The 26,454-nt window shown below is 35.1% G+C and overlaps 1 long non-coding RNA gene across 1 annotated transcript in view; it reads right to left on the bottom strand.

Moving 5' to 3' along the window:
* The window catches only part of LOC116660972, a 190,332-nt gene that overhangs the window by 46,295 nt on the left and 117,583 nt on the right, over positions 1-26,454 (bottom strand). The window contains exon 3 of the long non-coding RNA XR_004316709.1: positions 24,350-24,455. This is a non-coding gene — a long non-coding RNA (uncharacterized LOC116660972). The remainder of the gene's footprint in view (positions 1-24,349; positions 24,456-26,454) is intronic.

The following is a 26,454-nucleotide window of genomic DNA, read 5'->3' as shown; positions in this document are numbered from 1 at the left end:
TTTTCCTTAAGGAGGTTGTAATTTGTGACTATTTGAATATCTTTCCCTGGGAATATCCTTTCCTCATTTTTTAAATTAAAATATAATTGATAAAATATTACATGAAAATATTGTTAGTTAACCAAAAAAACTATTAGAACTCATCAATGAATTTAGTAAAGTTACAGGCTATAAAATTAATCTACAGAAATCTGTTGTGTTTTTCTACCCTAACAGTGAACTATCAGAAAGAGAAATTTTTTAAAAAGTCCCATTTAAAATTGTATCAAAAAGAATAAAATTCTTAGGAGTAAATCCAACTAAGAAGGTAAAAGTACTTGGAAAACTACAGGGCACTGATAAAAGAAACTGAAAACAACACTAATAAATGGGGAGATATGCTTTGCTCATAGATTGGAAGAATCAATATTGTTAAAAGGACCATACTACCCAAGGCAATTTATAGACTCAGTTTAATCTATATTAAAATAACAATGACATTTTTCACAGAACTAGAATAAATAACTCTAAAATTTGTATGGAAATACAAAAGTCCCCAAGTAACTAAAACAACCTTGAGAAAGAAAAGTAAAGCTGGAGGCATCATTCTCTCTGATTTCGAACTATACTAAAAGGCTATAGTAATCAAAACAGTATGTTACTGACACAAAACCAGTCTCTATAGATCAATGAAACAGAATAGAGAGCCCAGAAATGAACCCACACTTTTATGGTCAATTCATCGATGACAAAGGAGGCAAGAATATACAATGGGGAAAAGACAGCCTCTTCAATAAATGTTATTGGGAAAACTGGACATCTACACCCAAAAGAATCAAACTGGACTTCTTGCTCACAACATATACAAAAATAAGCTCAAAACAGATTAAAAACTTAGATGTGAGACCTGAATCTACAAAACTTCTAGAGGAAAACATAGACAATACACTCTCTGATATGGGTTTTAGCAATATTGTTTTGGACCTGTCTCCTCAGTGAAGGGAAACAAAAGCAAAAATAAACAAGTGGGACTACATGAAGCTAAAAAGCTTTTGCACAGCAAAGAAATTATCAACAAAACAAAAAGTTCACCTACTGAATGGCAGAAGATATTTGCAACTGATACGGGGTTAATATCCAAAATACACAAAAAACGTATACAACTCAACATCAAACAAACAAACAATCCAATTAAAAACTGGAAGAGGATTTAAATAGACATTAAAAAAAGACATACAGATGGCCAAGAGGTACCTGAAAAGATACTCAGCATCACTAATCATTAGGGAAATGCAAATCAAAACCACAATGAGGAAGCCTTTTCAATGCTCAGTAATAGATGATGCCTGTCAATGGTTGGATATGTGGAAGCTACAACAAATACCTTGATAGTCAGCCCATTGTTGGCTGGCTTTTGCAATATAAGGTACACAACTGTCAGGTCATTAACAGTCCAGAAAGCTGAAAACATGACATAAGTGAGTTTCAAGGGCTACAATATTGCTGCCAGTGTTTGCTGATCAAACTGGAAAAGCAACACCATAATCTGAAAACAAAATGTCAGTGTTAAGGCATCTTGGAGAGCCTAGAAGCTCAAAATTGCCTGTCTTCCTGAATGCAAGGTCCATGCTATGTGGCCTTTCTCACGGTAAGACAAGTGGGTAAACTCTGGACGGGAATTGATGAGTGGCAGGCAGTGGTAGCCTCTGAATCAGAACAAGACTATTGTTTTTCTTTGGACCTACCATGGTGGTTATTGTTTCATCTTTTTGTTTGTGTGTTTTCTTGTTTTTGTCTTTTAGGGATTTTTTTGGCCCTTAATGGCATGCTTCCTTGGGCATAGGGATACTCATGTCATAAGCTCAGACCATCTCAGGTGTCTGAGGACCTTGCTCTGAGAGTAGGGCATGCATGTGGCTGTTTCCCTCCTTCCAACTATCAGACAAAAGTGCTGTGCTCTTGTTGGGGGCAGGGAAGTGAAGCCAGACATTTCCTCTTCCCAGGGCTTTTGGTTCCAACCCACAGTGGTTGTGCAACCCCCAAAGGTATTGCAATCCCAAAGTAGGATGCAATAAATATCTAAATAGGGGCTGAGTGAGAGGCTTGTTCTCACTAGTCCTGCCCAATGCAACGTGACACTGGTATCCTGGAGCATAGATCCCTGCCAGTTGTGGAGGGGGACTGCAATCACTTGGGCTAGGTGAGGCCCAGGGCCCAAGGGATGGGGAAGCCAGAGGTCAAAAACCAGTCCAGGGGAATCAGAGACACAGTGGAAAGTAGGATCACTGTGGGACAAGGCTCTGGGCCACTGGTGCATATGCTACTGTCTCATCAGAATTCAATTCTACACAAAAATCAGAGTGAAAATTATTAAGCATTTTAAGATGGTGATCACATTGCATGAGGCTCAGAAGCACTGGCCCTAAATAACTGTACCACTCCACTCACACCCTGAGCTCTAGCAACACAAAACCCCCTCCTGTCAGCTTTTGTAATGACTTCCTTCGATCAGGATTATTTTGGGTCACTTACTCCTCCATATACTTTAAGTGTAAGCTTAGGTGTCATTTCTTCTGTGAAGCCTTCTACCTCTGGAGGTAGTTAGGAGTTACTGCTCTGTGTTTATGGCACTCGTTTCCTCTGTCATAGCACCAATCACTGGAATGTAAGTTTCTGTTTACTGGTTCGATTCTCCTCCTAGACTGTAAACCTCTGTAATGAGAGGTGGATAAATATTTGTTGAATAAATAGCTCTATTGAAGGGTCATTTTCAGATTTGTAACTAAGAGTTTATAGAACCATATTTAACACTTAATCAAGTCCTTACTTTGTTCAATGCAGCAAGCATTATATTCTATGCAGAAAAATCAGTAGTAAATTTTAATGGCTTTGCCATTTTTGGTCTATTCAGTTTTAAAATCCAAGGGTATGATCATTTTTAAGGAAAAGTAATTTCCTATTGAACATACCCATACACTGGAATCCTTAAGAAAGTATTTCTTTCATCACAAATAATAATTTACCTAAGGGAAAACTCTTTGGTCACCTATTTTGCTTCAAAACGCCATACATTTTTGTTTCCTTAGCTTCTGGCTTTTAACACTACAAAGAAGTCTGAATCTTAACCTGAACTTTACTTGTTTGCATACCACCTGGTTTTCTTTCTGGATGCTTATAGAATGTTTACTTACTCTTGAGATGAAAATAGTTTAAATGTCTGTTTACATGTGGTTCTATATTCACTATCTCTTTTCTGAAAGAAGGAAATTCCTTCAGTCTTCATACTTAAAATATTTTTTAAAGTTAGGATAGTTTTAACATTAACACACATTTTGATCATTAATTCTTTTAGTTTTATAGTTCTTCTTTAGGATTATTTATAATTCTCTGTTTGCCATACTTATTATCCTCATTTCCATGGTTTTTATCCTACTCTTTTTTTCCTCTGCATTCAGACCCAATATGATTCAAATTTTCATAGTGTCTATTATAGTTCTTATATTTTCTAATGTGAATATTTTCTAGTATACAATCTTTCTTTATCTTAGGCATTTACTTTTTATACCTTTTGGTTATAATTTAATGTCAACCATTTCACTTTTAATGCCATTCAACGTCATAGAGTTGTACAATGTTCAGCACAGTTCCTAGAACATAATCATGACTTAATCCCTCAGTAAATGGTGGTTGTTATTAAAAAGCAGTTCTCAGTAATTGACATCACAAAAGATCCTAGAGTTGCCTTCAGGCAAGTAATATTCACTCTTTATAAAATACAGGCCCCAAAAGAGCTAGAAAAATGAACTTGCCCAAAAGCACAAAGATTGTTAATAGTAAAGGAGTACATTCAGTCCAAGTCTCCTTAAAGTCAGAGACAAGTATATTTCAAGGGTTATATAACAAGAATAGGAGCCACATTAAAAGTGGCGATGAAGTATGTGATTTGACTTCTTGAACTTATTAGTGGGATTTCATTCAGAGATATCTGAAACAAACCCCCACAACTTCATACTGAGCAATTTTACAAGAAATATGTCAGGGTTTTGGTGTTAAGCATTCATCTGAAATATGCAGACCTCCTACATTTGTTGAGTATTTTCTTAATAAAAGTTTGGGCAATCCAATAACTTAGTAATACCCCTAAGCACTAAGCATTGCACAATGGAGACAAGACACGCCATTCTCACACTAGAAGGAGCTGCATTCTTTCCTTTCCATTCTTATGAGACACAATATTGATGGAGAATCAACGAAGCATTGTGGGTTTAATGCAGCATTTTCCCATACATTCCTCTCCTTCGACTATGAACTTAACACTGGAGAGGCCACGTTATATGGGTTGATTGACATAAAACTTCAAAACAAATAAATCTAAAACCATCTCTATGCCCAGTGCTTCCCTCTAATTAGTGTGTTGGAACTCATGTTGTTCTGCAGCTACTCTATGAGTCATTTAAAACACTTGGCCTTACCGTGTCCAGAGCCCAAAACTGAGCAGTTGTTCCACTGAGCACATGGGACTGACTGCATATTGGCACGAATAACTTCAATAAATTTACATTACCATTATCAGGAGAAAAAAACCCAGAAAATTATTTTTTCATGGCTGGGAATCAGAATTCTTTACCTGATGACTGAAATGGAATAAGTGTTGTGAAGAAAATATATAAACATTTCTCAGGAAGTCAAAAGGATCTTTTTATACTTGGATGTTAATTAACCGTGAAAGCCTTGAATACTAAATAAAGGACAGTTTCTACATTATAAAAGGTTCTTTCTTAGGTAATTATAATACTTCACTCCTTTTTTAATGCAATGCAACTGACAGTAACTTGGGCTCTCAAGCAACCCCTTTTTGGGCTCTCAGGTTTGCCTCATAATAAGTCAGGTTGGATACCAAAAGGTATACACAAAGTAAGACAAAGGGATATCCATGACTGAGTGTAGACATGAATCATGTAGGCTCCTCAGGGCTAAGAGAACATACATGGTCTGATATTCTGCTGGGAAATTCTGAACTGCTGAAAATTAAGGGTGCCATAATGTTCACCCAAACCTTTCTATTACTTCCTTACAGAGCATTTCTTTGTTCCAAGGGAGACCATTTCATGGAAAATACTGATTGCAATACAGGGGGAAAAGCAAATGCTTCTGAACTAGAGAACTTTTATCAAGCTCTGTGTCACCTCTTTATCAAAGTTATTACATGATGCTTAAGGGACTGAAAAGATCAGCTGTTCTCTTCCTAGTGTCACTATTAAGAAGCAGGAAATAAAGTCAAAGACAAGATCTTCTTCCAGTGGTTTTAACATTATAGTCATATATGTATATGTGTGTAAAATATTTTTAAATTTTGAGATATGCTATACATAGAGAACGCTGCATAAATCCTGTATGTATATAGTTCAAAGAATGTATATAAAGTGAACGCTGGTGTAATCACCACCCACATTCAGATACGGAACATTTCTAGCCCCCAGCCCTACTGTGTTCCCTTTTCTGACTACAATTCCATTCTTTTCCTCCAAATAATCATTACTCTTATCTTGCTTATTTAAAAAAATTTTTATAACCTACACATGGATCTTTTAAAAATAAATTTTAGTTTTGATTTTGATTTTTAACTTCAAAAAAATAAAATCACACTGTGTATTTTCCACTCTTCCTTGTAACATACTGCAAGCTAAATGTTTACCTGTAGACTTCCATTTTGGGTTATAATGGAGTAGCTGGACTTGTTCTCCAGTAGAAAGCAACTAGAACAGGTGTTCTACAACAGGCCATGCAGGACCGTGATCCCTGAGAGAAAGGGTACAAACCCAAATGAGCCCAATAACTGGCTCAGATGTCTGCCTATGGATGCCTTCTGGACTATGAGGAAGTAGGGAGACCCTGAGCAGGGCAAGCTAGTCTCCCTGATTAAAGAGACAGAGATCAGAGTTAAGGAAGACGAAGGCAGGAAGGATTCACAGCACAGAAAACCAGATAGGAGAGTGCTATGCAGAGAAAGAGTTCTAGAAATCCACATAGGTTCTTTGAGTCTTTGGCTGAGTATCGATTTGTGTTTGTATAGGGTGAAATTCCACAAGGCCAAGCAAAATATAACTACTAGAGGAAAAATAACTAACTGAGAGGTATAGGCTAACAATTTCTGTAACCAACACTGGGTTGATTAGGAGGTTTCAGTTCTGACCAGCCAAAAATGAAACAAACTGACTGAACATGTAGGGTACATAACAGAAACCCTAGTAGGGTCTAGCTTTAGTGGCAGAGCTAAACTAGCTTTAGAGTAAAGGCTATTGTAGACATCTTGGCCCCTGACAAAGCTTAAAAGCAAGCTTCAAAACTTCAAGCTTATCTACAACTAACTTAATTGCCTGTCAAAACAAACGTCAACACTCTTTAAAGGAAAAATAATAAAATCCAGAGACTCAAAAGTGTACTGGTCATAATGTTAGGATCTCATAAAATATGACTACACATGTTAAAAGTAGGAAAATGTTTCCTATGGACAGTGGAAATATCAGTCAATAGAAACAGATTCAGAAATATTAGAGATAAAGGAATTAGTAGACAAGGACTTTCAAAAGGATATTTTAAGTGGGGAAGCTATAGCTCAAGTGGTAGAGCACATGCTTAGTATGCACGAGGTCCTGGGTTCAATCCCCAGTATGTCTGTTAAAAAATAAATAAATAAACCTAGTTACCTTCTCCCTCAAAAAAAAAAAAAAAAAAAAAAAAACTATTTTCCACATGCCTAAGTGTTTAAAGGAAAACTTGAACATAAGGAAGAAGTAAACAGAAGATTTAAAAAAAATACAATCGAATTTAGAGATAAATTAAAAGGAAAAATAGACATATCCACAATTATGTTTGGATATTTCAACCCTCTTCTTTCAGAAAGAAAATAAGGAAACACAAAAATTAGTAAGAAAATTGAAAAACATTACTAAAAATTGGCCTAATTGACATTTACAAATGTCATTATACACACCAATGTTGAAAAAAACATTCTTTTTAAGAGCACATGGACTATTCAGCAATATAGACTATACAGTATAATATAAAATAGGTATAAATAAATTTAAAAATTGCAATAATATGTTTTTGACTACATAAATCTATTCAAACTCAACTAAAGATCAAGAAATCCTAAAATATTTTGAAATTAAGCATTACACTTCAGAATAATCCGTAGGTCAAAAAAAAAAAAAAAAAGAAACCATAAAAGAATCAGAAAATATTTTTAATTGAATTGTAGTGGAAGAAAGATAGTTATCAAAGTTCAAGGGGGGGTTTGGCTAAAGTGGTATTTACAGTAAATTTTATAGATTTAACTGTATATATTAGTAAAGAACAAATAAGTAAAATCAGCTATCTAAGCTTCAAACTTCAAAATCTGAAGAGAAAATTAAATTTGTAAGTAGACAAAGGCAAGTATCAAAGAATGGAAATTAAGGAAATTTAAAAATGGTGAATAAAAAAGGAAATCAATAAAACTAGACTCTGACTCTTTGAAAAATCAATGAGTTTAAAAATCTTTAGATAGAAGGATAGAGAAAATAAGAGAGAAACTTAAATTACCAATATAAGGAATGAAAAAATTATCCAACAGATCCTAGATATAGTTAAAAGATAATAAGGGACTATAATAAACAACTTTGTGCCAATAAATTCAATTTGACATGAACAAATTCCCTGAGAGACACTAATTTATAAACTGACAAAAATACAGTACATAAAAAAATCTGAATAGTCTTAGATCTATTAAAAGAATAAAATTTGCAATTAAAAATCTCCCCTCAAAGAAAATTCCAGGCTCTGATGGCTTTAGAGAAAATTCTACCAAAAATGTAATATAAAATATATTAATTTTACATAAATCCTCTGAGAATATAAAGGAGGCTGAAATGCTTCCAAAAATTATTTTATGAAGCCAGCATTCCCCTAAAGTCAAATCCAGCAGAGGCATAACAAAGAAAGAAAATTACCAAAATCCCTTATGAACATAATCATGAAACTTCCTAACAAAATATTAGCAAACTGATTCCAGCATTATATAAAAAGAGTAAAATGAAGTTTATCTCAGAAATGCAAGGATGGTTTGTTATCAAAAATCAATCAAAATAATTGACTATATTAGCAAAACAATCAAATAGCATGTGATCATCCTAATATATGCAGAAAAAATCATTTGATAAAATTCAACATCCATTCATATTAAAAATTCTTAGCAAACTAGGAATAAAAACAAAATTTCTCAACATGACAATGGCATCTACAACTAATACGTAATTAATGGTGAAAGAATGAACAATTCTCTCTTAAGATAGGAACGAGGTAAGGTTGTCCATCCTCACCAACACTATTCATACTATATCAGAGGTCCTGACCAGTGTAATAAGGTGAGGAATTTCGTTTTATGGACTTTATACTTTCATAAATTTAAAGTAAAAAAGTTATTAAAACATTCTAATCAATACAGTTTTAAAATAACAATCCAGAAACACTTCTTAAGTTTTACTTAATCAGACATGAATCTGACCTAAAATGCCCCTTCTTAAAAGTAAGACAAATTGCAAATTAACTCACATTTACTTAGTAAATAAGCTTTTGGGCCAGATGTCTCACTTTCTTGGCATTTGGACTCTCCAGTCCCTGTGTTGTTATTTTCCAACTTGCTTCTTTGTGTTAATGAAGCTATTTTAAGATAAGCCACTGGCGAACAGCTGTCTATTTCTTTCAGGATAGTGACAGGGGAAATAAACATTTCCCGTCCTTCCCCTCCTAACGCCAGGCCACATTCAGTAAGCTCTTTGGTTACTGTCACAGGTAGCAGACTGTTTTTCCCAATGGTAAGACTGCATTAATCCATCTGATAAAGGGCAGTTTGAGGAAGGTGAGCACAGCTCAGGGCTCTTTAATCTGTCAAGCCCTATTTTCTTTTACCCTTGAAATGTTCCAGAATCCTCTTTCCAATCTGTCATTGGCAAGTCTAGTATCCCACCCTAGAGTCTACATTAACTTTGAATAATATTATCGGCAGACATAAAGCCAATTTACAAAGAAGGTGGACTTCTTTAATTTTTTGTATTACTAGTATCTGAATTGTGTTATAAATTTGCCTTGCCTATCTCTGTTAACAGAAACTATATTCACATAAACACTATATTTCTAGGCTGTGGGTAAAAGAAAATAAAAATTTTTGGTAAATAAATGGAATGATGTTTAAATGATTTTCTATTTGGAAATAACATGGGCTATTTACAATAGGCCTTCAATTATTAGATAGCTTGCCAAGAATGTGGAAAATACTATTACGAAATGAATGATTCCTCCCAACGCAATTGGAAATCATAATTTGCCACTTGTATACGATCCACACACTATAATCTGCAGGCTTTAGTTACGTGAATTAGAATTATCCTTCTTTGAAGTCCTATGCTATAAAACCAAGAGAAATTTATGTGCAACTAATGTAATTGTTTCAGTGAATTATAAAATTTTAAATCTTCTCTAGATATTTCATGTTAGATAACTCTCTAGTAAGAATTTCATTCCACCACCCCTGGCAGCTTCTAAAACTCTGTATAATAGAATTAGCTACTCAGATGGGGACATGTTACTGGAAATGGCAGTATTTCTAACTTGTGCTTAGAAGACATTTACTAGTACAGCTAAGAACATGTTTCATTTTAACATAATTATTTCTTCCTCTCTATTCACAACTTTCATCCTCTGTATTCCAAACTATTAGAGATATAATTCTTATGGGCAACTCTTAATTACCTATGGAAATGAGCAAACATCTAAGAACATTTATATGTTAAAAGTGCTCTTGAAGAAGTTTTGGCCTATGTCAACCAATTGGTAAGCAGGTATGTTCAACAAGTACCACGCACCCAGCTCTCTGTTACTACAACTTGGTAGAACACAAGGAAATATAGACTCTGCCTTCAAAAATGTTTTCAGATATAAAGCAAGCATATACACATAAAGCAGGGAATAGTAAACTTCAGCTAATACGAAGCACAAAAAGTGATAATAGCTGTGTCTGTCTGGCTGTGGAAAGTATGAATATAATCAGAAGAGAAAATCTGGCAATTGCTACTTACCAGATCTTATTGTTAAGGACTTTCACCTTACTTAAATACTAACATCAAAATACAAAGTCTGTATTATGCTCACTAGCAAGATGGGGAACCTGAAGCTTAGAGAGGTTAATATAGATGCTTACCCAAGGCACATGTCTAGAATTGCCAATGCTAGATTCAATCCAGTTCTAGATTACAATGGAGACTTATTGGTACTGATCCTTTAAAGACATTTAGCCAAATAAAAGGCTAATCCTGCTTCCCTGTGGATTTTCTTACCATTTTAGGAAAGAAATGCTAAATGTCAGATATAATTAGCCAGAGAGACCTACAGAGCTGTGCAGTCATGGGGTCCTTCTTATGCCCAGAAATTTAAGAAAAGATGCAAGATACAGTTAAGATGGAAAAGTCAGTAGGAAGAATAAAAAGATCTTATTCCCATCATAAGATGTTTAACAGCAAGTAGACTGTAATCAGATCCAGTGGCATAAAGACCATGAATTTATCCCATAAGTGTAAACTGCTCAAGTTTACAGAATGCTCAGAAGTTGTGATCAAAAGTACAATACTCTAACACTAAGGATTGCCATTGGGTTTCAGTTTCTGGCCAAGATGTACTCTCTTTTTCTTCTATATCATAATTTATAATTTTTTCACAAGGTACTCTTTTAAGAATACTAGTGTATTTGTAAAGTTGATGCCCGCTTATCAATGTAATTTGTATAAATGGCTTTGATCGGGCTACAAATAATTTTGCCTTTTGAAATTGCAGAGTATGTTTAATTCTTTTTCTAAATGTATTTCTATAAATATCAGTTAGTATATAAAATTTCAATCAGCATGAATACATATATATTTATTTCATTAAAAACTGTCTCAGTGAGATATTAATGTTTCAGATTTCATAAACAGACTTATTACTTTTACTATTAACTTAAGGCTTTAAATCAGAAAGATTATTTGCATTGGAAGATATAAATTACTTTTTAAAAGATATACATGAGTCATTAGAAATCCATATTTTATGCACAGCTTCACCTTCCCCATTCTCCTTCCTCACATAAAAAGGAGAAATATATAATACTTAAAATAAAGGTCATAATGAGAAGTCAACCAAAGCAAAGACAATTGCTATCATTAGAAATAAAGTTTAAATCTTCATTTCAATCAGCTAGTTGAGAAAAAAGTGGTGGAAGTTTACTGAAATTTCTGAAGGTAAGAATATTCAAAAGTATTTCTAACATTATTTTCCAAATTTTACTCTTTGACAAAATTGTTCCTGGAGGCTGAACCCCAAAAGCAAGATTCTACCTCCAAATATGTATCACTCTTACTCAGCAAAGCAAGATACTTCATAAGATCACTAACATTTGTAAATCAATAACTGTCTCCCAGACTCTAAATGGACCATGTAGAAGTTCTGACATAAAATCAAAGAATTTATAAGAACATGAAAAATAAGAGATGAAATAAATGTCTTAGTAGCCAAGATTTTTCTTAAAATTTCTCAAAATATTCCAATTCTTTTTTCTTCCACACACTAATTATCTAAATGCCTACCATGACTATCCAAGAATATTGTTAGAATTTTTTCCAATAGTAATTTTTACTGTAGCATAATAATTTTACTGAGCAGTTATGATTTTGTTTTAATACGTAGCTTATTATGTACAATTTTCTAATCCCACTTATTTGTGCACCAGATTATAAATTCTGGAATTACTTCTCTTATCTCTAATCACTGTATAATAATAACACATTTTTAAATGACAGATTTCTTTGGTTTCTGTACTTATTAATGACCAGAAAAATTAGGATTGGCACATGAGGGAAAAAATATCAGTAGAGCTAAATAGTTGGCAATTAAATTCATATGTGATTCTCACATTCCACTGCTTGGGTTCCAGGCCCAGAATTATTCTTCAAGAGGGGCTTGCTCTTTGCCATCTCTGATAGTTTTACCCTCTCAACCCAAAAGTTATTGTCACTAAGTGTCAGTCTAAGTCTTTGGGTGAATAGTTTTGTTCAATTAAAGTTGGGGACATGAGTCATGGAATTGAAAGATCTTTTCCTAATCTGGAATTTGCAGGATTCCAGCATCAGGGCATCACTGAGAACTAAAGAAAAGTATTTGACAGCACACATGACTTAAGCTGAGAAAAATACTTCAGTTAATGAATTGAGATGGCTGGATAACTATGCTATAAATCAATCAAGAAGTCCAGATGACATTATAAACCACAAACACAATGCTCTTGTGGAGAAGTAATGCTATTGTGGTTTGCAAAAACATTATGAGCCTCTGAGAGATTTCAAGGATAGAAACCTATTCCTAGTCATCCAGTGCTATTTATAAAGGGGGTGGAGAGGAGTGTTTTTGTTGTTCTTATGGTTAAAAATTTCAACATAAGACAGCAGTTTAACAAAGCCACTTACAGAATCAAAAAGACCCCAAAACTTCTTATAAATAGCTGTGTTGTGCATGCCTGGAGGCTATTTGAATATTATGGCAATGGGCCTACAAGTTGTCAGGTTAGTTTTACTATAATTTCATTCAGCGACTCTAACATGTTATCCCCTGTCACAGAGGAACAACCACCCACTGAAAATGATATGGTTGATCACACTGGATAGCTACACTAAACTATATATTTCTCCAAATGACAGCAAAGCAAATTAGGAAGAAACTTGTCTACTGTCACACAGTGACCCTTTTGTTTTGTTCTATACATAATTTCCCCCTCTCAAACTTTTCTGTTTAAATGACAACTTTCTATATTTTGCTTTGTCCTAGAATAAGGCTATTCCTTAATTCCTTCATGTTTTTGTGCAATTCAATTAGCAGGATAAAGGAAAAAAATGTGAATTTATTTATTTTTACATACTCTACTTTTTTCTAGAAAGAATATCAAGAAGCTTCCATGAATTCATAAAATTATATAAGATTGAATAAATTAAATAGGAGATAAGAAATACAATAGAAGAGACAAAAGGATAAGGCTAAAAATGTTCCCTTTCTTGTTATGGTCAGGTCACAAACTTGGCTTTAAATTGATATTCAGTCAATGAGAAGAGATAAAAGTGAAGAACGGGTTCTCAGAATTCATAACATAAATACAAACCACTTATGAAAAATAGTAATAGCAAATATGCAGTATAGTCATCGTAAATGCCAGGTGTTATTCTAAGAATTATACACATACCAATTCATTTAATCCTCATAATAACTCTATTAGGTAGGCATTAAACTTTATCCCCATTGTACAGATGAAGAAATCGAGGCCAAGGAGATTAAGCAACTTGTCCAAGCTCACATAGCTTGTAAGTAATGACACTGTGATATTAACATATGCAGTGTTTTCAAAACCCCTGTTCCTAATTGTTCTGTCGCACTGCCTTCAGAAAATTACAAATATTCTTATGGGGGAAAAATGTGTTCTGATCCTCATTATGATGCTATGTGGTAATATCCTGATAGTAGACTCCACAATAATTTGAAAGATACGTTCCTCAAATAGACACACATATCACACCAAACAGCTTTTTAGTGAAATCACTTCTGTCAAAGACCAAGTCTTGTCAGTGTAGGGAGAGGCCACTTTCAACTATGATACAGTGGAAAGCCACGTGGACGTGGCAGTATTTGCATCAACTTAAAAGATAAAAAGGTTCTAGAGGTAGAAAGTATAGGAAATATGGAAATTGGTTTTGGACAGTATTTTTTAAACAGACACTAACACTTGAATGCAATGGAGTCAAAATTATTAGGAAACTGGGACTGTACACTCAATCAATCATGTTTCAGTTCACAAACTAGTAACAAATTACTTATACACCCTGGCAAAGGTTTGATTGGCAGGATTCCCAGGCATGTCTGTGGCCATTATAAAAATATAGATTCCCAGGCTCTGCCAAACCTACTAAGTCCAAATTCCTCAGTGAAAGCTGTGAATTCAAAAGACTCAAATAATGTTCCCAAGTCAAAGAACTGGACTTGGGGGTTTCAAATCGCAATAAAATTCATCAGGTCCATGTCACTTGCCACCAAAAGAACTTGAGAATCGGTCTACGACTGTTAAGATGTTTTAAAGCAGGAAATTATTTAATAAAGAAGTAATTCTCACTTAGGTCACCTTTTAGATGTCATACTCAGATTGGTATGGCTTTTCTGCTTCACTCTGGTTTTCAATGAGGAAGGATTTCATCACTTTTTCAAAGCACTAACTTGGAAAGAATATATACAATTAAACAAAAATTGGCCCACCCATGTTCATTCTGGTTTGAAAAAAAAATGTGTTGATGTGTTGGGTTTTCAAAGAGGCATATTTTACAAGTTATTTATAGTGAATGCCCATCTTCAAATAAATGTAATTGACACATATTTTGTATTAAATCTCAGATAAAGTAGTCTTATTAGTCTTTAGACTCATGGAATGGTCTAAAACTGAGAGGACGGACCATTTGTTTTATTGCTGGGAACTGGAATAGCTAATGGTCTGTAAAACAGCAAACGTAACGAATTTTATTCAGTTTGTCCACTAAATGTGTCTACTTGTTGGGTCTTCTCAAATAAATACTCTTAGCTGATTCCAGATTAGGTGCAGCAAGACACTCCCACACACTTGCATCTAGAGAACAAGTCTGCAGAGCTGCCTCTCCCTTTTCCTTCCCGCCTTGGGCTATGGTCTGAAACCAGATAACGTTTTCCGGTTTGTGTCCCCCAAAATGTTTAAGAAGAAAAAAAACTGATAACACATAAACACAAAAGTGAGCAAGCTCTTTAAATAGAGGAAGGACTTTGTGGGCTCATAAAAGTTGTAGAATCAGATTTTCCTTTTTTTTTGGATATTTTGGCCAGCCGCCCTTTGAGCAGTACTGCCCACTAGCTGGCTTTCTTAGAATGGAGCGATACGCTTGATTCAAAGCTGTTTTCCACTATCAACAGGTTTAAATGAAAACTTTTAATTGTGGGTATGATAAATAGTTCAGAAACTCATTTCTCACCAAAGAAAACCTTGAAAACAGAATAAGTAACCAGATAGATGAATGAATGGTGGGTGGATGGATGGATAGACAAAGAGGTAGATACAAATAAGCTCAGAACTAAATAAAAGTCCGCCTCTGTAATTCTACATTTAAAACCAAAAAGTTAATAGTAATATCCATGACTTAAATTTCAATACGTGTACTCAAAATTTTTAAGACTTTAACATTTATTATGCTCTTCCATGTTTATCATTTTTGTTTGTTTAACTGCTAGGTTCACTAATTACCCCTAAAAGAGTTTGTTAATCTACAAGAAAATAGAGGACCGAGTGATCTTGATTTATTTCAATGCTGTGGCTTCCTAGATTTACACTTATTACTTCCTTTAAAAATGAAACACAACAAGCTAGTATGTTGTGTTCATGTCTTTTTATTTTAACTTTCAGAAGGCTAGCAGCACCCTGCCAGGCCTATAGTCAGTGTTTTAAATAAACTTGTTAAATTAAACTAACTATTGGCCACACTGCACATAAATTGCAGTCATAAGAGGAACAATGTGTGAAAGCAACTTTGTAATGACCCCGTAGAGCTGGGCAGATGAAAGTCTGGGGCATAGCGTTTCACTGGCTTGATCCATCTGCCACCAGTCACTTGTGGGAAGAGGCTTCTGTTTCTTGTCAGCCAACAATAGGAAGCACAGTGGGATTTAGTAGCTGCTGAGGCACCAAAGGACAGGGCACAGCACACACCACTCATGTCAAGTCGCGGATGGGATCCCAACTGCCTTATCCTCCCCATCTGGCAAGTAAACATTCTCCGTGCTGTTTTGCCTCAGATAGTACCTCGCTTACTAAGTCAGGGAAGAATGCACTCATTTAGTACGGAGCTTAGTAATCCTAGTTAGGAGAATAAAAATACATATGATTTATATTTTAACTCAGAGAGGCTCTCTATAAATTGAGAAAATCAATTATTTGGCTTGCTCAGATTTTTCCTTAGCCACCTCTGAATTATTATGTGATATAGTCAGGCAAAGTGGGATTTTAAATAATTTTACCAAAACACTATTTCAGTTTTCAACTTCACATCCTGTATGTTAACATAGCCAAAGTGAAAGATGAAAGGCAGTCCCCTCAGTTAAACTACAAATGGTTTTATTTCTTTCAAAAAAAAAAAAAAAAAGAAAGAAAAGGTGGAATACTCATGATTTGCCATTTGATTCAGCACAAGGGGCCTGCCAAAATGGGAAATATTTGTATACAGTCAATGATCATGTAATTTGAAGGTATGAGGCTATATTAACAGTGTTTCTTTTGTTAAAAAAGCTTCAAAGCAGTCCCTTTGTTCAATAGGTCACAAACTCTTTTCTGATTTAAAGGGGGAAGAGACCAACATAATTTGATGTGCAAACATAGAATGCAATATTAATCTAAAATTGAAGAAAAAGTAATCCGTAATGTTCCAACAAGTAGAACTGTGGCAATAGTATGTCATTAGTAAACAAAGTTAGTAGCCATACTAAGACAAAGAGGAAGGCCCACCCCCAAGTCAGTGCATCTGAGGGAGAGAAAGATACTACTTAATGACTTCGGTATGCACTAGAGATCTTCCAGGAGACAGCAAGTTTGATTTTCTTCCATGCCCCAGTTCTTTGAATATCAAGGCCTCACTTTTGAGGAAACAAGTGAGAAAAATAGGGAAATAAATATAAAAGTGTTTTATTACTGTTGTTTTTGTTTCTTTGGGTTTTTTTGCTTATTATATTCATCTGTAAAGTTTTTAATGGATGTTTGTTATTAGTCAATGGAGTGAGGCACTAAAAATTTCCCTTTATATGGGGTAATACAGGCTATTAGCTTTGTGAGACATCTGCTAACAAAAAGCCAAGTGTGTATTTAGTTAAGAATAAAGAGAAAAGAAGGCCTGATGGTGCTGTCAGAATCAGGCAACTTCAGTCACCTAGAAACAATGGACTTGATTATTTCTTCGGTCTATAATTCTGCATGCTCAGATGGTCATCCAGCCAAGGAGAAAGGGTTCTTATGAAATCTATACAGTACTGGGTCTTATAATGGATGGGGTAATTCTCTTTTCTGAATGTCCTGTCTTCTCTGGGTAAATCTTGACAAATTAGCAGGTAGCTACAGAAAGAGGGTTACATGGGGCACATGTTCTAGACAGAGACAGTTACAGGGTGACCTCATGGGCCCCTATGCCTCAGCTCCCTTCCCATCCCTACCCCACCCACAAGTCTGCCTCTGGCCCTCAGCAGCTCTCGCCTAAACTCCTGCGTATCCTCTGCTTGGTGTCTATTTTCTCATCCAATATTTGAACAGCAGAGCTATATTTTTAATGAAACACAACAAGGGTTCATAAATAAAACAAAAGGGATATTTTATAAACATAATGTTACAAAAGGTTCAGATTTACACATGACCACATCAGTCAATGAGAATGGCTATCAGTGGCAGTTACAGCCTCAACATCTAGCATATTTCTATGTTTTATCTTGGTTACACAGTATCAAAAAAATTCTGAATCACACAGACCTATTGTTCAGTTAAATAGAGTCAAAACTTAAAAGAACATTTGAAAGTAAAATCTGTGTCTAAGTCATATTGCAAGGTTTACAAATTCACATTTCTCTAGTAAGTATCCAATTTAGAGAGAGTGGATGAATAGATTCTTTGATTGGGTAAATATTTACCATTAGGCAGGAAATAAATTTTAAATATCTGTAACACTATGAAATAGTTAATGATATATTTTTAAAATTTCAGATACTTAGTATTTATCTGTCAAATATCCATTCAATGTCTTGAAATAGTCATTTTTATTTTGTTTTAATGTTAGGTTCTTATTTTCATTTTCATTTCTGATACTTTATTTGCAGCTATAAGCAAAGCTTTGCCAAATTAAATCAGTTCAGCTCTTTAAAGGTATTGGTAAGGTATACAAAGCAATGCAACCCTTGTTTAAGGAATAATTACCCAAAGGATTTACTTTATCAGAAAACAAACAAAAAAGGTACTATTCTTCTGTCTCACTTGAAATACTTGATTCAGTACCTTGCCTAAAAGCATTGACCAAATTAGCATGGAAAAGGAAGTTTCTGGAATTTACTGTCAGTATGATTATAGGAAACTGAAAAATTCACAATTTAAGTTTGTGTCTAATAAAGAATTTATATGGACTTATCCAATACTATTAAGAGCAGCACAAGTACTTATATGTATATAAATAAACATACTGTAAAAAACATTAAGCTGTTCAGTGAATGATGAGAAGAAGATAAGAGCCTTAATTTTATGCTCTGAACGTTTTCTTTCAAAATGACATTGTAACTGCAGGGGCTATAATAACATTTACCAATTTCACAACATAAAATATATCATGGATTTAGGTAATTTTTACTACGTAAAAGGTGAATCCCAATGAATTACTAGCATTTACTTTCTTGTCATCCAGGAATTTGCTGTGAGAATTGTCGACACTTTTTTTTTTTTTTTTTTTTTTTTTTTTTTTTTAGGAAGCAGCATAGTATAATGTTTAAGAGAAAGTACAAAGCCAACCATCTCACCCCAAGCCTGGCTCACTAGCTTTGTGGCCTTAGATGGTTGTTTAACAATTCTGTGCCTCAGTCTCCTCTTCTATAAAGTAGAGAAAATGATAGTACCCACTTACAGGATTATTGTAAGAATGGCTTGGATTTAATCCCATATAGGCACATCCTTGACATTTATAGGATCTGGAACGTGAAGGAACACGAAGAATACCATAATTCTAAATATTTAAAGGTATTGAAAATGACAGTAAACAAAATATGCTCTATCTCTTATTTTGCAAATATATGCTCATAAGGATGTGGATGGCCACCAGTTTGAACTTAGAATTCCGGGCCCCTCAGAGTCTTGCTCTGACACACGGAGGCGTGAGAACAACTGGCTCCCAGTCTGCAGGCTGGCCTCCTTCTCCTGCCATCGCTGGCTCATTCCACACCCTGAGGGGCTCTCCATGGGTGCGTGGGGTCTCCTCAGCTGCATGTCAAAGCTCCATAGACACCCACTAGTCACACCTGGGCCACCCTTCAGTCCTAGGGTTGTATACACCACAGTATAGAACTACTTTGGGAGGATGATCCAGGTAAGAGCCCCCAGCAGGTCCTGGGAGTAAGCTTGAGGGCAGGGAATTCCAGGAACCATGACTTATAAAGGACAGCCTGAACCAGAGCTGTGGGCTTCAGTGGGGCTTGTCTCTTTGATTCCAAGGACTCAAATGCTTCGTGGAGAGGGATGTAGCCACAGAAGGACAAAAATAGGACCCTCTAAAGCATGGGATCCAGGGCAGGGGCCCCTCTTGCCCAGAACTAAAGGTATTGTGAAGTGTGACTCACATCATAGCCTAGGGCACTTTTTTTTTTTAAAAAAAAGGAGCTCTTGCCATTATGTGCTATTCTATTTTCAAGTCATTTTTCACTAGTTATGAAATTAGTTTGTGCTATAACTTATCATATTTTATTCATCCTAATCACTCTCATCACAGCCGTCATCAAATGCCATCTTTAATTTTTTGTTTATAACCAAAAATCCACTTCTGGTTTCAAAGGTAATTATTTCACCTCTCCTATGAAAAAGTTGTTGATAAAAGCTAGATCAAAAAAGAATCCACTGAAAATATTCAGTAACATTGTCGAATATGAAATAATAAAATATAAAAACAGTCAAGTGTTAAAAAAAAGAGCATCAAAACTTAATCTAAATGCAAAGGGAACTATAATATTATATTATCTCCACCCTAGGCATCGTGCATTCACTTATTACAGCCCAACTATGATTAAAGACGCTGAGGACCTGCACCCAGCTGCTCTGCCGGCACCTTGTCATGTGTGTCATTCCCGAAGCCTGGGTCTAGAAACAGTAGTTTGACTCAAATACTGTCACAGGGCTGGATGGGTCACACCATGAACGAACATCCACAATGAAAGCAAAGGCTGAATGCAAAATCAAAATCAGAGCAAGAAATGCCTGATCAAATATATTTTTTAAAGCACTTTAAATAAACGTTCAAAAGCAGTCAGCTGTTCTCAGCTCAGCATACAAGTGAGTTAACCCAGCAGCACCTCTTAATACGATGAAGTCTCCAATATTCAAAATTCTTTACTACGTGCGTTTTTTTCATAAGAAAAACATTTCCCATTTTACTATCAAGGTGGTAGCAGACAGGCCCAGGGGCACTGGCTCATGTCTTTCCCTGGAACCCATCACGGAAAGGCAGTGGCTTAATATCAGCAACACAGTCCTCCCCAGAGGCCTGGCAGGGCTCTGACAGGTCCAGTTGTCTCTGTGATGAGACATTTTGGTGCTTCCTCACTCAGTAATGGCTCGTGTAAGGGGACCTGCAGTTGACTCCACGTACTGAGAATTCCTGATGGAGATATGAACACTAACCAGGCTTTATTACAGCAAGATGCTTTGAACCTTTCTGCTCCTAACCTTCTTTCTATCTTGAAGTGGTGAAGGTAACTACTTATTCCACTGATCAGCATATTAATTATAGTTTTAAAATGTTAAATTATTTTTTAAAAACCTCATTTGGGTTAAATGTTTGAAGATTGCGCTTAGCATCTCCAATGAACTCTTTGGTTCCAAGGAACAGTTAAAACATAGGCTCTTGCCCATTCTCCACTCTGTTACCAGGGTGACCATGAATTAGACATCCCTGCTTAAAAATTTAGCTTGAAAATACAGTCCAAACTACTTAAAGGAAATAGATTTTGAATCCATGTCTATTCTGTCTCTCTAAATCTATATATCTACTACCCCTGCAGTAAACTCTGTTCTTTCCTTAAGCAGACTGCTTGTAATGGACTCACCTTCCTATGATAGAATGTTCTATGCTGAGGACATTCTATCTTGATTAGGCTCAGCATTGGTTGGATGAGAAAAGGGTGGAACTCAAGTCTAAGCGATTATCAGGCCCTAACATGACTCAGGAGAAAGATAATCATACTTTTGGAAAGGAGATCTCAGTCAACACAAATAGAGACACCACTACCTGGAATGATCTGATTGGTCAGATCAGGGAATGTAAAAACTGAGATTCTGCATGATGATGGGAGGCCTTGCAGGCTTGTGTTTCTGATGTTAACTGAGGCGAAGAAGAAATAAAAGACATACTGTGATTTATTTTTAGGGCAAAGCGGCTATTTGATTCCCATTGTGCATTATTTATTGAATTTTGTTCCTCACTGCAGATCAAGTGGTGAGACTGGTGGTGTCATGGGTTGGGGAAAGATGGAGAGGCTGGCAGTCTTACCTGCAGCATATAGCTCCATAAGTCTTCCTTAAAAAATGTTTTTTTTTTCCAGCTGTTCCATGCCTATAAACTACTCTCATACACAGGTAATCACTATCAGCAGAACATTGAAGCTGGTTTATTTTGATGATTCTATGAAATGGATGTGAATGTGCTGAGAAAAACAGACTCTTTACCTTCTAGAATGCATCTATAATTCAATTGACTACATCTTACTAATTTGCTCAAAAAAATCTAGTTGATCTTGTTATTTTCTTTCCAGCTATGGGAAAAATTCATAAAACATGCCTTGCTCAATCAAGAAAATCTGTAGAGATTCATAAGAATGAGTCCTCTGAGAATCTGAAGTCAGTTATACTATAATATGATAAATATCATCATAGGGCCCATCTCATATGATTATTGGATTACCTAAAATACTGCATATGTAGAGTACCTACTGATGGTTCAATTTTTTATAATTATGCTTATTTTTATTTTAGCAAGTTTATTAAAATTTGTTCCAAGTCTTGATTCCTGTCTAAATTACATGGTATTAATTAATAAATACTCAAAACAAAATAAGTGTAATATTTAAGAATTGACATATGAATTCCTCTTAGGAAAGAATTTATTCTTGATAAACTCTGGATTAAGGAAGATAAGACCCAGGGGGGACATGTAACTCCCCTCCTTAACTTATTCATTCCTTCATCATTCCGAGTGCTTACTATTAGGCACTGAAATTATAGGAACAAACAAAACAAAGTCACTGCTTGCATAAGGCTAATGTTCTACTAGGGGAGACACAGGGAAACAGACACACAGATACATAATTTCAAAGAGTGGTTAAGTTTCATGAAGCAAATAAAACAGGGCAACAAGACAGAATTACTAGGCAGGTTAGGGGGCTTAGGATGGATAGGATGGTCACAGAAGGCATCTTTGAAGAGGTGACATTTAAATCAAGACCCAAATGAGGCAAGGCAGCAGGTAAAGAGAACTCAAAGCAGAGGGAAGAACAAGTGCAAAGGATCTGGTTTGGGAACAGACTGCAAGTTGGCAGGGCACCAGGAAGGTAGGTTGGCCAAAACTTAAGGCATGAACAGCTTTGGATTTGATTGATTGATTGATTGATTGATTGATTGATTGATTTAAATTAATCTATGTACTATTAATTAATTTTAAATGACTTTTATTTAAATTGAATTTAATTAAACAATACTGAAGTATAAAAATGAAAGGAACAGTCATTCTCACTCACCCAGTTCATATCCCTAAAAGGAACTGCTATTATAACTGGGGGGTATTCTTCCAGTTCATAATATGTTTATTTACTTCCAAAATTGGAAACATCACACAGATGCAGCATATATATGTAATGGAATGCAACTCACCCATAAGAAAGGAGGATATTTTGCCATTTGCAGCCCTTCATTCATTTTTTTTTCCCACTTCAAAAACCAGAATTTTATAACTGGCATAAACATTTCCATTGCATCAAAAATACTTAGAAATAAACTTAACCAAGGAGGTTACCTATACGCTGAAAACTGTAAAACACTGATGAAGGAAAATGAAGATGATACAAACAAGTGGAAAGATATCTTGGGCTCTTGGATTGGAAGAATCAACATTATCAAAATGGTTGTATTACCCAAAGCAATCCACAGATCCAATACAACCCCTGTCAAAGTACTCACAACATTTTTCACAGAACAAGAACAAACAATTTCAAAATTTATATGGAACCATAAAAGACCCTGCACTGTCAAAGCAATATTTTGTAGGTCTTTTTTTTTTTTTTTTTTTTACTCTTTCCTCTTTTTGTTCTCTTTTCTTATGGGTTGATGACTAAAGTTCCTTTAACATTTGTTGTAAAGCTGGTTTGGTGGTGCTGAATTCTTTTAGCTTTTGTTTATCTTTGAAGCTTTTGACTTCTCCATCAAATCTGAATGAGAGCCTTGCTGGATAGAGTATTCTTGGTTGTAGGTTTTTTCCTTTTATCACTTTAAATATATCTTGCCACTCCCTTCTGGCCTGTAGCGTTTCTACTGAAAAATCAGCTGATTTTCATTCATTTTAAATGACTGCTCAATATCACACTGTATGGAATATCCTTATTGATTTAATTAGGCTCTTATATAAGGAAACTTGGTTTCAATTTTTGCTATTACAAACAATACTATTATCTAAATCTTTGGGTGTATATATAAATTCATGAGTTTTTCCAAAGCACACTTCCAGAGGGGCTGACGGACTGATGGAAATGCCCATCAGGAAGGATGGCTGAAGGACTCAGGGTGGCCTTATACTAAATGTAGGCATTCTTCCTGTGGCAGTGTAAATGCTTCTGCCCTCTTAATCCCTCCTTGTCCCAATCTTCCAAAAAGTTCTCTACACTCATTAATGTTTCATTTGCACGGGCTACGTTATTGTTTTGTGAGGAAAAAAAGAATTCAGAGTGTAAATCTGGAATGATTTGGTGGATAAAAGAGACAAGAAACACAGAAACCCAGAGACAGGCTGGAGGAAGAGTAACCATTAAGCACTGAGGCTACCTGGATTTCACTGACGTTTTGAGAACTGTTTCCTCCTTCCACAAGGTGGGTATCAAGATTCAAGGCAATCTTATCTAGATCTCAAGGAAGACAAGGTGGCCCCAGCTGACATCTGGGTTACATATTTAATGCCCAAACATCCAAGGAGGGGGAAAATCAGTCAAGCTAACTCTTTTGATTTCATGTAAACAAAATAACCAATTGATGGACTGATTGCTTCACTTGTTTTGGATTTCTATATACATAGCCACATGCCAGTGATCAAAAATAAATCATCATTTTCAAATTCAGAACAATGTACAGAACCATGCTATATTGTTCACAACAATCTATGTCATAAAGAACAATGTATCTACTAAAGTCATTCTCACTTCTCATTTTTGCAAGGTACCAAAAACATTAATTATAGCCAAGTAATGAATAATTATTACTTACCCAGAATGCAAACAGCCTCGTTCATAATTGTGACTTCTTTGCCTTTCTTCCTTCTATCAGTAGTGTGGCACTTTACTATTCATGGTTATTTTCACAATAGGGTAGACTGAGAAAAAAGAATAGAAATCAGTATTAATATTTTTAACTGCCCTACTAAGTGTTTAAGGGCAATACCAATATTTTTATTAAATAAGTTAGAGATTTCCATATATTTAATTCATGTTTTCATTTAATTTTTTAAAAACAAATACTGTTTCAGCTATCAGAAATGAGCCAATTACTATCCATTCCCCTAAATTAAAAATTTAGAAAGACATTGAGTAGCATCTACTTGTACCTGTGTATGAAAATCATTATATATCCATTGTGGAAAATACAAGTATATATTAAAAAACTGAATGATTTGCTCTGCTTGCTTGTAGTTTCTATATTTCTATATTATTTTGGAAAATTGGAACTTAATAAATTACGCAGATGTTAAGCTAAAATGTGGATTATCAAAATAAATTAGAAAATCTACTCCAGTAAAGATCCTTTAATAATTATTATAAATCTAGAATTATATAGCTATAGGCCTATCAAAAATCAGAAAAAAGACTCATATTCATCTTGATTTTTTCTAATTCCCATGGCTTCAATTATCATCTGTTCAAAATGTATATCTAGACTAGATTCCTCTTCTGAATTGCAAATCTGCATCTCCAGCTGTCTGCTAGAAATACCCACTTAGGGTTTCCAGGCACACCTCAAAGTCAGCAAGTTCAAACTACCTAAGAAAGTTTTTCCACCTAAAGTTGATTTTGCCTTCACAGTTTCTCATCTTAGTTAAGGGCAGCACCATCTAGGCATCCAATTGATCAAGCAAAATTCCTTCTCACCTTTTCTCTCACTCTTCATATCCAATTACTAGGTCTTGTTTAATTTGCCTCCTAAATATTTCTTGGCTCGTTTTAGTTCTTTCCATCCTCACTGTTTCTAGGCTAAGATCACTACTTCCCTCACCTGAGTGACACAGTCCACCTGAATGGGGCCCCTCGAATTGTAGAGTAGACAATGTTTGCAGCCCTTCTAACCTAATCTTTTATCACCTTCCTCTCAAACTGTACCCTGTAACTTATTAAATATCTTTTAAGTCCTTAAACATTTCATGCTCTCTTACTTTGGAGCCTCCAGACGAGCTGTGCCCTTTGCCTAGTGTATATAGCATAGATATATATGTAGCATATGTATGTATTATGTATATGTTTGCATATGCTATATATATTTATATACACACACTTATATATAGTTTGCTCTGAGAAACTCTTTATCATCACACCTATGATCCAATTTGGAAAATTGGAACTTAATAAATTCTACCACATTTCACTATAAATCTATGCATTATTTCCTTTTTCTTTCATAAAATACTCCAACATTCACAGCTCTACCACCACGGCTGGGTTGGGAGTCCCACCAATATAATCGCAAAATATCTGTTACTTTCTAATCAGAGCACTTATTACTTTTATTATAATTACTCATTTGGCTGAGTATGCCCTCTGAGGGCATTAAGGATGTGTATTTTTTTTTATCACTGTGTCTTCGATATTTAGCACAACTACCAGGGTAGACACAGGAAATATTTCCTAAATGGAAGAATTAATGAATCAATACATACATGTTAATATTTCAAGCAAAAATATAATAAGGCAAAGATCATGACCTTATTCAACCCAAGAATTATGGTGAAGTAGGAGATATTTGTAGATAGGGTTAATGTCTTTATCTTTATTCCATCTGTAAGGTAAATTGTAGTGCTTATTCTTTGTCTCCAAAAGCTGAGGGTTACTAACACTGCCTCTCTAAGTAGAAATGCTCCAGGAAAGGCTGGGGTCCATGACGTGCCATTTCCTGATTTCGCCATGTCTGGACACGACAGCTCAGTTCTAGATGAACGCAGCCAGACAACTCCCAAGGCTGTAAATAAAATCTCAAGTTGCCAGAATATTCTTTTCAAAACAATAATTATTAGCACAACAAAATCACGCAAATAAGAAATGGAAAGGGCATGACAGGTCATCTAATCTCTCCTGTGAGAATTCTCTCTTAGATGTTGGCCTCAA

The sequence above is a fragment of the Camelus ferus genome, chromosome 3 (genome assembly GCF_009834535.1).
Source record: "Camelus ferus isolate YT-003-E chromosome 3, BCGSAC_Cfer_1.0, whole genome shotgun sequence".
NCBI lineage: Eukaryota > Metazoa > Chordata > Mammalia > Artiodactyla > Camelidae > Camelus > Camelus ferus.
This window is presented reverse-complemented; position numbering and strand designations above follow the sequence as displayed.